Here is an 11,662-nt window from a genome sequence, read left to right as displayed (position 1 = left end):
TATCTCTTTTGGCTCCGTAAGCCAGGCAAGCATTCAGAACCGCTGGTGTATAGCGAGCCTATGGCTTTATATATTACACAGCCTGTTTTGGGCTTTTGGTTCTCATCAGTACATGGCAGGGATTGATATGGCTGTATGTAATAGGGCTTGGACCAGTACAACAGAGTAACCAAGCAGCTCGGGGTGACCCAAACCACTAGGAATGTATAGGGGAATAAAAGAGACCAAAAAGCCGTTAAAGTGTACCCGAGGGCACCTTAAAGGGACACTTAAGTCAAACAAAAAAAAATGAGTTTTACTCACCTGGGGCTTCCAATAGCCCCCTGCAGCTGTCTGTTGCCCTCGCCGCCTCCCTCCGATCCTCCTGGCCCCGCCGGCAGCCACGTCCTGTTTTAGTGACAGGAGCTGACAGGCTGGGGATGCGAGTGATTCTTCGCGTTCCCAGACACATTAGCACACTCTATGCTGCTATATGGTATATGATATATGCTATAGTTGCATAGATAGCGCTATTGTGGCCAGGAACGCGAAGAATCACTCGCGTCCCCAGCCTGTCAGCTCCTGTCACCGAAACAGGAAGTGGCTGCCGGCGGGGCCAGGAGGATCGTAGTAAGACGGCGAGGGCACCGGACAGCTGCAGGGGCTATTGGAAGCCCCAGGTGAGTAAAACTCATTTTTTTTGTTTGACTTAAGTGTCCCTTTAAGTCACCCTCTACTGTATCCAACTGCAAATAGTAATACACAGTATTATAGTGTAATCAGCTTCTTGCAGGCAGGAAACACAAAAGCTATGAAAACGCACATAATGAGTGATGCCCATGCCCATGCCCCATGGGTAGTCTGGGGTGTCCGCACACGTCCATTAGTATGCATGTCCAGACACGGCGGTGCATGTCCTTGATTGTGGCCAGGTACACTTTGCGCATGTGCGTGACGTCACGAAACGTGCCCAGCCACAGGCGTGCAATCAGCGATGCGCACTGCGGGGTCTGGACATGTGTACTAATGGACACTAAGGTGGCGCGGCCAGCATACAGGTGAGCCATGCCCCTGCTTGGGGCCTCACACTGCGGGGGCCTCGCTCTGCTGCTGGCGGCGGGCTTGCAGGTTGGGGCCCGATGCTGGATCACAGGTTTGCTTCAAAATGTATAAAATATCTATGCAGCACTCGCTATATAGTATAGTGTATCGCAGTGTATAGTGTATCACTGCAACATGTCATTTTACCGTGTTTATAAACCTATTTTTCTTTGATTTTTTTTTCAAAATTGATTTGATCAAAAACTACAAGGTCTTTTTGAAATTTGGTTTTGAATTGTCCCCATTTTTGGGCTTTTTGATGGGTCGTTCATAAGTATATTTTTTCTTGCTTGCTGGTGGTTTAAAAGGCTTTTTATAGATAAGTTGTGAAGATGTTACCAAGGAGAAAAAGTGAATTGAATCAGGGCCATTGTGTCTCTCTCCATGTTCACAAGGGGAAATGAAACAATGATTATAATAATGCATATAAAGGATGGAGGTCTGTGAGGCAGCACAGTGGTGTGCTGGATGGAACCATTTGCCTTGCAGTGCTGGAAGTTAGGAAGTCTTATAGTGCGAATGCATTGTTCATTCGGATTGACCTCTGGGCGGCCCATTGATGAGATATCTCTCCACTGGAAAACTTTTTTTTTTTTTTTTAATAATGCTTATTATGAAGCTATAAACAAAGTTGCATATAAAACAATAACACTTAAAGCAAACCTGTGACAAAAAAATAGACACGTTAGATGCTTACCAATATCGTGGTAAGACTCTGGATGGCCCTGAGGCTCCTCCGATCCTCCTCCAGCCCACTGCTGCTTGCAGGAGCCCTCTTCTTTGTGGCCACACTCCTGTCCATGTACGAGCGCAGGCGCATGCAAGGCCCGTGCTTGTGCCGTAGCACAAAGCTGCCCAGGCATTATTATTATTATAATTATTATTGTATTTATAAACCGCATATTACGCAGCGCTGGACAATAAATATATACAATGATACAAGGATGACAGACATAACAAGGTTATACAACATAGAACAAAGTTATACATGCAAATTGTTCAAAATACATGATCGTGTGATATGGGCTGGTTAGGTAGGCCCAGTAATACAAGTACAGGCTGTCATAGGACAGGAGCATATGATGCTGTAGATTACACTAGGGAATGGAGGACCTGGCCAGAGGCTTACAATCTAAAGGGTGGAGTGGAAACACTAGGTGGGGCTGTTAAATATTCAGTAGAGAGTTACTGTGTGGTAGGAGGTGGGTAGGCCATCATAAAGAGGTGGGTTTTGAGGGCTTGCTTGAATGTGTTGAAAGAGGGAGCAATCTAATGGGCGGTGGAAGGGCATTCCAGAGGGTGGGGGCAGCTCTTGAGAAATTCTGCAGGCGGGCAGGGGAGTGTGAAATGCGTGGGGTGGTGAGGCGAAGGTCGTTGGAGGATCAGAGGGGGCGACCTGTTGTATACCTGTGAACAACCCCCAAGATGTAGGTAGGGCAGATTTTGTGCACAGATTTATACACCAGGCATAGAATCTTGAAATTTATCCTGAAACGGATAGGGAGCCAGTGCAGGGATTCACAAAGGGGAGATGTGGATGCGGAGCGGTGCGAAAAATGGATGAGTCTTGCAGCCGCGTTCATCACTGATTGAAGGGGGGCAATGCGTTTCAAGGGGAGGCCAGAAAGGAGGGAGTTACAGTAATCAAGGCGGGAGATGATGAGGGCATGGATGAGCAGTTTGGTCGTGTCCGGGGTTAAGAAGGGGCGGATCTTGGAGATATTACGGAGGTGGAAATTGCAGGCTCTGGTGATGTTTTGGATGTGTGGGATAAAGGAGAGGTCAGAGTCCAAGGTGACACCCAGACAGCGGGCCTGGGAGGTAGGATGAATGGTTGTGTTGTAAATTGTGAGGTGGAAATCTGGGAGGGGTGCAGCAGCATGGGGTGGGAAGATCAGGAGCTCAGTTTTGTCTAGGTTAAGCTTCAGGAACCTAGCAGACATCCAGGAGGAAATTGCTGAGAGACACGAGGAGACCTTGTTTATGGTGGTGGATGAGAGATTGGGGGTATGGAGGTAAATCTGAGTGTCATCTGCATAAAGGTGGTATTTGAAGCCCAGGGAGGAGATAAGCTTGCCAATTGTGGAAGTGTATATGGAGAAAAGAAGGGGGCCTAGAACAGAGCCCTGGGGGACCCCAACTGAGAGGCGGGCAGGGGTTGAGGAGGAGCCATTGAAGGAAGTGGTGAAGGAGCAATTGGATAGGTAGGAGGAGATCCAGGCCAAGGCAAGACCATAGATGCCCATGGACTGTAGTGATTGGAGGAGGAGGGGGTGGTCAACAGTGTCAAATGCTTAGGAGAGGTCGAGGAGAAGTAGGATGGAATAACTGCCTTTGGCCCTGGCAAGGGTAAGGTTGTTGACCACTTTGGCGAGGGCTGTTTCAGTTGAGTGTGCAGGTCGGAATCCAGACTGTAGGGGTCAAGTAGGGTATTGGTGTTGATGTATTGGGTAATGTGTTGGTGGACTAGGAGTTCGAGGAGTTTAGAAGCATAGGGAAGGAGGGAGATTGGGCGGTAGTTTGAGGGTAGGGATGGGTCGAGTGAGGGTTTTTTCAGCAGGGGGAAGTACAGTGGCCTGTTTGAATGCTTTGGAGAAGGTGCCTGTGGAAAGGGAGAGATTGAACAAGGAGGTGAGGACTGGGGCCAGGTCAGGGAAGTGGGGACGAAGAGTATTTGCGGGTACCGGATCACAGGGAGAGGATGTGGGGGGGTGGGGAAGCCGCTAGCAGCAGGCTGACTTCATCAATGGTGGCAGGAGCAAAAGAGGCGAGGGGTGGATGCAGGGGCGGACTGGCCTGGGGGGACAGGGGGCTATTGCCTCCCGGGCCGCCTCCTGCACCTTTCATCAGGGCCGCCAGGACTTTTTTCCTACTTGTCATATAAGCGGCTCCCTCTCCCAGCCCGAATGCAGTGAGTGTTGGTGAATCGTTCGAGGTGCTGCTAGGCAACAGAGGTCCTGCCCCCTGCCTGTAATAGCAGCCAGCCAGTGAAGAGAGAGCAGAGGTGGCTCTAGCGCGTCATTTGAAGTGGCCAGGCTGCCGGAGGATTCCAGTGCTGCCTGGTGAAATTAACGCTGCAGTTTCTCCCTCAATGCCAGATTCCCAGCCTCCTGCCCCTTGAAGCTGGAAGGGACAGGACACAGATCACTGCAGCCAAACATCAGTGACCAGACAATGTTCTTTGTAAGCGGACACCTCCTCTCCTCTTCATTTGTTTGCTCTGTTTTGAACTGGCCAGCTCTGTGTGCATGTAACCCTTTCACTGCTGCCTGCTAGTTTTAGCTTTTTGCAGCACTGGCTCTTTGTATGCATATTTATATATTCTTCTAGTTTGACTGCACACTGATATACTGTACTATATCACTAACACTTACTACTTTACTTAAAGAACTTCCGATGGTTCCGATGCACAATAAAAAAACTTTTTTAATCACGCTTCTCCCGGCCGCGAGCAGCAGTCGCAGTCCCTTGCCGCAGCCCTGGTCCTCTTCAGTGTCCCTGCTGGCCGTCCGCAATGATGTCTACCTGCTGGCAGGGTTGGCTCTTCTGTGCCTGAGTCCACGTCATCTGGCGCATACTGCACCTGAGCATTAGTTTTGCACACACCCAGTATGCGCCAGATGTGGACGTGCAGGCGCAGAAGACCCGACCACCTGGCGGGTAGCCATCATTGTGAATGTCCAGCAGGGACATTGAAGAGGACCAGGGCTGTGGCAAGGAACTGTGACTGCTGCTCGGGGCCAAAAGAAGCCCTAGGTGATTAAAAAATAGATTTTTTACTTTGCATCGGAAGTCCTTTAAAGGAAACCTTAAAGTGTACCTGAGTTGTGTACTGGTGTATTTATACTTACCTGGGGCATCCTCCAGCCCCATGAGGTGCTCCCTCGCTGGCCGCTTTGTTGTCTTGTAATATTACACAACCCCCTCCTGGTAATCTAGCCAGTCGCAGCCAGTCATGCGCTTCTGCACATGCCTGTTTCCCTCACCATTCCCTCTCCCTGCTGTCCTCCTTGTCCCTCTCTGATATCCATTCAGCAGCTGTTCCCTCTGAAAGTTGCATGTGCCTCCTGAATTGTGCTCCCACAGCTGGGAGCATTCTGCGCTTGCGAAGTTGCTAAAAATTGGTACTGCGCACGCAGTGAACATTTCCAACTATGGAAGTGTGATCAGGGAGGCGTGTGGCCATGCCTGGTCCCTCACCCTCTGCAGGGGCCTCAGGCTGAGCTGTCCCTGTGCTCCACAGCCCCTCTTAAGAGTAGTACTCACATGTCCTCGATCCAATGGCAAATCTCTCTGCTCTCCTCAAGCTGAGAGTAACTATGGTGGCTTTCCTGTCACTTAGCCTCCAGGTACCATGGTTACCTGATGATAAGCGTTCTCCTATCTTCCTCACTGGTACCCCCTACTGCTGGATTATATTGATCACATCATTACGCGACATCGGCATTAGGAGGGAGCAGGCAGAGGAGGACGCATATCATGCAGACACCCTGGAGTAGGTGAGATGACTGCTGCTCTTCCCGCTGCGGGGAGTGGGGAACCAAAGGAGCCACGGTGGGGGGAACACAGGAGCCATGGGGGTGGGGCACAGGGGGAACAAAAGTGACACAGGGAAAAAAGAACAAGGGACATGAGGGGACACAGAGGGAGATAAGAGACAGAGGGGGCCGAAAAAGGCACAGTGGGAATAGGTGACATAGAGGGGGACAGAAGAGGCACAGAAATGAGTGTTCTGACTTAAGAACAGATTTAGATTAAGAACAAACCTACATTCCCTATTTCCTCCATTAACCAAGGACTACCTGTATTTCACAAGCCACTTTATTAGGTACAGTATGTCTTGCTAGTACTGAATATATTCTGTTTTTGCCATCAGAACTGCCTCAATTTTAATTCTTTATGGCATTCCTCTGAGATTTTTGGTCCATGCTGACATGTTATGCAGTTGACTCCACCCACAGCATGCCATGGTCACGCCCATTTTTGTCATCTGTCGTTACCCCCCCCTCAAGGGCCTCTGGGTTGCATTTTCCCCCCAGGCCAAAAGGTCCCAGTCCTCCCCTGGGTGGATGAGACCGGGGAGGCATGGCTTATTCCTCTTTGCAGATGCGGTTCCGTGCTACTGCGCCTGCGCTTGTACATGGATGGGAGTGCGGCTGTGAGAATATGTACAGATGGTTCCATCACCGGAACAGAGAGGTCGAGGAGGAGGGTAAACCTCTGGACTATCCAGAAACTTCCCACAACTTAGGTAAGTTTCTATCTTGTGTTTTTTTTTTTGTCACAGGTACACTTTAAAGGGAACCTGAGATGGAGAATTATAAAGAAAACATACATACCTGGGGCTTCCTCCAGCCCCCTCCAGCCTGATCGCGCCCACACCGTCCTCTTTTGGCTCTCCATTCATCTGCAATTGGCCCTGGAAAGTCCTCCACCTTGGGGCCAACTGCACATGCATGGGCTGGCCGCGCGCATGATCCCACCACGTTCACGTTGCTGGGAGTGTTATGCGTCTGTGCTCTACTACTGCGCAGGCACAGAACTCTCCCGGCGACGGGAGCAAGACAGAGGAGCATGCCTGACTGGACTGCATCTGCACCGACTGGCCCTGACTGGAGGATTTTCTGGAGCTAATTGCGGGTGAATGGAGAAGCAGAAGAGGACGGCGTGGGAGCGGTCAGGCCGTAGGAGGTTGGAGGAATTCCTACGTATGTTTTTTTGTAATCACCCCATCTCAGGTACACTTTAAAGCAAATAACCATTGCTCAACAAATCTATTCAAGTGAACAGAGACGCCAAAAAAATAAAACAATATGATACAAATTTTAAAACATGGACGTGGTCGAGGTGGAAATCTGACCACTCCAAAAGACACTCGGAAACAATTATGTTTCAAAGTATAACACAAAAATAATTTATTTATACACTCCACAATTTCACAATGCGTTTCGCGGGCGTGTCCTGTTAAAGGAAAATTAACTTACAACATGAGACGTCTCCAATTCGTGCCAATGAAAATGAAATCTTTATTTACTCAGCCAAGGACTTTCTCACATGCCAGCATATAGAAACCGCAACTAACACAGTTCAGCTCAGCATGAGAAAGTGGCTTTCTCCTGGTGTGCAGAGTCCTTTTAAACCCTAATTAATATGATAAAATATTCCTCCTTTCAGGCAGTTCTTTCTGGTAAGTGTCCAATTAGCATCATATCAAGGTGTCTCAGTCCTCCTTTCTTGGGCGGGGTTACTTGACTTCTCTCTGTCCTTCATGAAAGTGAAAGTCAACTTTGGAGGAAGTCTTCTGAAGTCAGTTCCTTGTTTCGTTTCTCAAAGTCAGACCTGCCCTCAGAATCTGGTTCAAACTGCTTCTCAAAGAGTTGTTTCTTTGTGCCTAGTACAACATGACACGAGGGGGGAAGGGAGGTGTTCTGGAATTCCACTGCAAAGGACATAATAAACTGTGCACAGTAAATGGTTCAAAAACATATATAACATATATTCAGTGATATTGTGATAACTCTTAAGGTAATAATAATGGTCATATTATTTAAAGTGTCACTCTAACACACTGGTCTGATTATATGTATGTGGTTCTTATAGCCACGTGAGAATATAAAGGATATACATAAGATTAATTATAAATTCTTTCCACATTTCCCTCCTGTTTATAATTAATCTGTGGGTCGATTACATATGTATATAAAAAAGAATATTTACATTCACATTTCTGTGCTTATGCTTGCTTAAGCCTCGGGTATCTGCAAATGTGTCTCCACTACAGGGATTGGAGACTCAAGCAAACACAGCCTTCTATCCCCATTTACTGCAAATGGGTATGCACTACAGCAAGTCAGGGCATAGAAGTGAAATGATCAAAAAAAAAACCAGGCTCTGGCCGTGAGCTGGAATAATTGCCTCACACGTTGGCCTGGCCATCCCCCTCCAGCATGCCATCATAATCTCCTCCCAGATCACCGTATGCTTCTTCATCATGCTGCGCTAAGGCAGCATACATAGTAGGACTCATATGCTTATCTATCAATCTTGCAAAAAATGTTCTCAGCATTGGGAAAATACAGCAGGCTAGCAGGAACAGAACCATAAGAACAGTTAGGAATGTGATACCAAAACTCTGAAAAAATGAGGTCCAGCTTCCAAACCAGTTCTGTAACCAGTCTGTTATTGGGTTTGAAACACCTGAGTTTCGTTTCAGCTCTTCAGATAGGTCTTTTACCTGCTGAAGAGCCACTGTCACTTTTCCATCAGGGGACGTATTATCTGGAATGTAGGTACAACATTGTTCCCCAAAAAATTCACATACACCCCCTTTTTCTGCCAACAGCATATCTAATGCAATTCTATTCTGCAATGCTGTTAATGATGTTGCTTTCAGTTGCTCTGCCAAACCTTCAATAGCATCTCTAGTATAATTAACAAATCTTTGCTGATTGTAGTAAATATAATTAATCAAATCCACATTTTTGTTAACTGTCGGCCATAGGAAAATTGACTCAAACCCTGCAGCAATTTGGTTCCTAGCCTTGAACTCATCTGGCACCCCTCTGGGGACCCCTATCGCATCAATATACACATATGGGTCCAAACTCCCTTTTGGTGCCTCTCTTTTACTCTGGTGTACCTTTTTATCCACCAAAATGTTAAAAGACTCATAGGGCAATATAGTTACATGTTCTATCATCCAGACAGGGGCACACAACCCTTTCCATTCTGGTGGCAATGATGATTCTGCTTTGTTAGGTTCACAAGTCCACCAAGTATCTTCTAACTGCCATTTTGTTCCTAGGCTCAAACCTTTATCATTTGTTACCTCCACTATTTCTCCACAATACTTAGTCATTGGATGGTTACTAGGGGCAGACCTATTATAGCACGTAAGATTGCTGGCTGTAGCAAATGCACGCTGTGGGGTGCCTGGTACCTTCATATGGGCTCTCTCTGTGGTACAGTTCCGTGGTTGACTCACACTTATAATACTTTGTATCATACATTCTAACTCAGATCCACTCGCCACTACTGGTACCAGAGCAATCTGCGGTCTAGCCGCTGCACACACAATACAGTCAGACACATTCATTTGATTTGCAGTAAAAGTTGCCAAAGTAGTCCAAAAATTCCATCGGTCACTAGAACCTTGTTACCAGTCACGTTCATCTTGTTAATACTGTTCGATGGGGATGGGTCAGTAGTCTCTTTGCCTATCCTGTCGTTGCTGTTCAATGGAGGTCGTTCAGTCATTGTCATTGTCATTCCAGGGCTCTTCTTCTTCTTCTTTTTTTTAAAAATGCTATGGTTTTAACCCAACTTCCCCTATGTAGCCTTTTAGGTATCTGTTCCCCCTTTTTTATCTCCTTTTCACCATGGTTCAAGATAAAGAACTACACCTGTGCCTTGGGAAGAATCTTCTAATATCTTCCCACAGCCTTTGAGATCGTGGTCGCACTGAGGCTCAAGCAAATGTTCCCGTCGCTTCAGGATCTCAAATTTCCGCCCCTCTTTTCCCCGTGGTGCTAACTATCAAGAACAGATTGGATCTGGCTACTATTTTAAAAGGAAATAACGGTTAAGCATTCTTCTTGACCAAGATTCAAACAACATTTCTTTCATTTCAAAACCACCGAAGCTTCATGTGAGTGTTCGTAGTAAGCTGTGGCTCTGGATCTTTAATTAATCTAAACTCGGAAGGCCCATGTGCACCCTCTTACAATGGCTCAAATATTACCATGTAGTGTTATTTTAATTTAGCCACCATCCCTCCTGTTGACACATGTAAGACTCATGTGTCATAACCACAAATCAATTGAACAGAGTCAGTCAAAAGAAGGTTAGTAGGTCAGCAGTGTACAGAGCGACCTGTAAGTAAAGTCTTAGACTGCAAGTCAGCAGAGGGAGCTGTAGTAGTAGACGTCAGGACTGCCATTTCGTTGCCATGTCAGATCAGGGGACTGGGATGTTGCACACATGTGAATGGCCAGTGGTATGGGAGCCCGGAAAGCATCCATGCAATACAGAAACAACTCAGTGGGACGGGTGGGCTCCCCAGTTGCTGACACCTAACCCTGCTTACGCCATTAAGCCGCAAACGTATGCATGATGACAAAGCATACAGACTGTCAGTAAAAACAGTGGGGGACAGAATCCCATATAACAGGCTGGCGTAGGGAAAGCGATAAAACACACAGCTTGAGCAAAGACGCATAAAGAAGCTTATCTATTCTACGATGTTCTTCAGCTCACTACTGTAAGACCAGCTTAGTTGTTGGTGTATTCCCTCCTGTGCACATAGAACTTATCCGCAAAGATTTGTTAATTCCTCTGCGCAAAAGTCACAGCGCAGATGCGGACGGGGAAAAACATCCTCTGGTCAGTAGACAACAAAGAAAACAAAGGTACAGGGGGCTAGGGTGGTGCAGCTTTGGACAATGATACGTAGGTGCCCAAGCAAACTGGCTGTGCAGCATAGGCGGGGCGGAAAGAGGGGGGCGGGGGTTGGATGGATAGATCTGGTGGGGTTGGGCCGGTGGGGGTGGGGTGGGGCTGGTGGGGGTGGGGTGTGGTTGGTGAGGTGGGGCTGGTGGGGGTGGGGTGTGGTTGGTGGCGGGCTCTTGGCAGAGAACTACAGTCATGCATCCCTCTCCGCATTTCGCCATTAGACAAGGCATTGTAGTCAAAATGTTTTATAAAGTCATTTTACTGAACTTCTTCTAACATACCCATAAAGTATAAAAATTTAAACATGTGACAATCAAACAGTCAATCAGTCGATGACAATGACCCATATATCACAGCAATACAGCAATCAATTGTTCCCAGAAAAAGAAAATCATCATATTTGCTCTTATAACTAAAAGTAATATTTGCGGGTTTTTTTTTTTTTTTTTTAATATGGGTTTCACAATATACAGTGGAGGAAATAATTATTTGACCCCTCACTGATTTTGTAAGTTTGTCCAATGACAAAGAAATGAAAAGTCTCAGAACAGTATCATTTCAATGGTAGGTTTATTTTAACAGTGGCAGATAGCACATCAACAGGAAAATCGAAAAAATAACCTTAAATAAAAGATAGCAACTGATTTGCATTTCATTGAGTGAAATAAGTTTTTGAACCCTCTAACAATAAAAGACTTAATACTTAGTGGAAAAACCCTTGTTTGAGGTCAAAGTTTCTTGTAATTGATGACTAAGTTTGCACACATTTTAGGAGGAATGTTGGTCCACTCCTCTTTGCAGATCATCTCTAAATCCCTAAGGTTTCGAGTCTGTCTCTGTGCAACTCTGAGCTTGACCTCCCTCCATAGGTTTTCTATTGGATTAAGGTCCGGAGACTGACTAGGCCACTCCATGACCTTAATGTGCTTCTTCTTGAGCCACTCCTTTGTTGCCTTTGCTGTATGTTTTGGGTCATTGTCGTGCTGGAACACCCATCCACGACCCATTTTCAGTTTCCTGGCAGAGGGAAGGAGGTTGTCGTTCAGGATTTCACGATACATGGCTCCGTCCATTTTCCCGTTAATGCGATTAAGTTGTCCTGTGCCCTTAGCAGAAAAACACCCCCAAAGCA

The sequence above is a fragment of the Hyperolius riggenbachi genome, chromosome 11, assembly GCF_040937935.1.
Source record: "Hyperolius riggenbachi isolate aHypRig1 chromosome 11, aHypRig1.pri, whole genome shotgun sequence".
In the NCBI taxonomy this organism is placed as follows: Eukaryota; Metazoa; Chordata; class Amphibia; order Anura; family Hyperoliidae; genus Hyperolius; species Hyperolius riggenbachi.
This window is presented reverse-complemented; position numbering follows the sequence as displayed.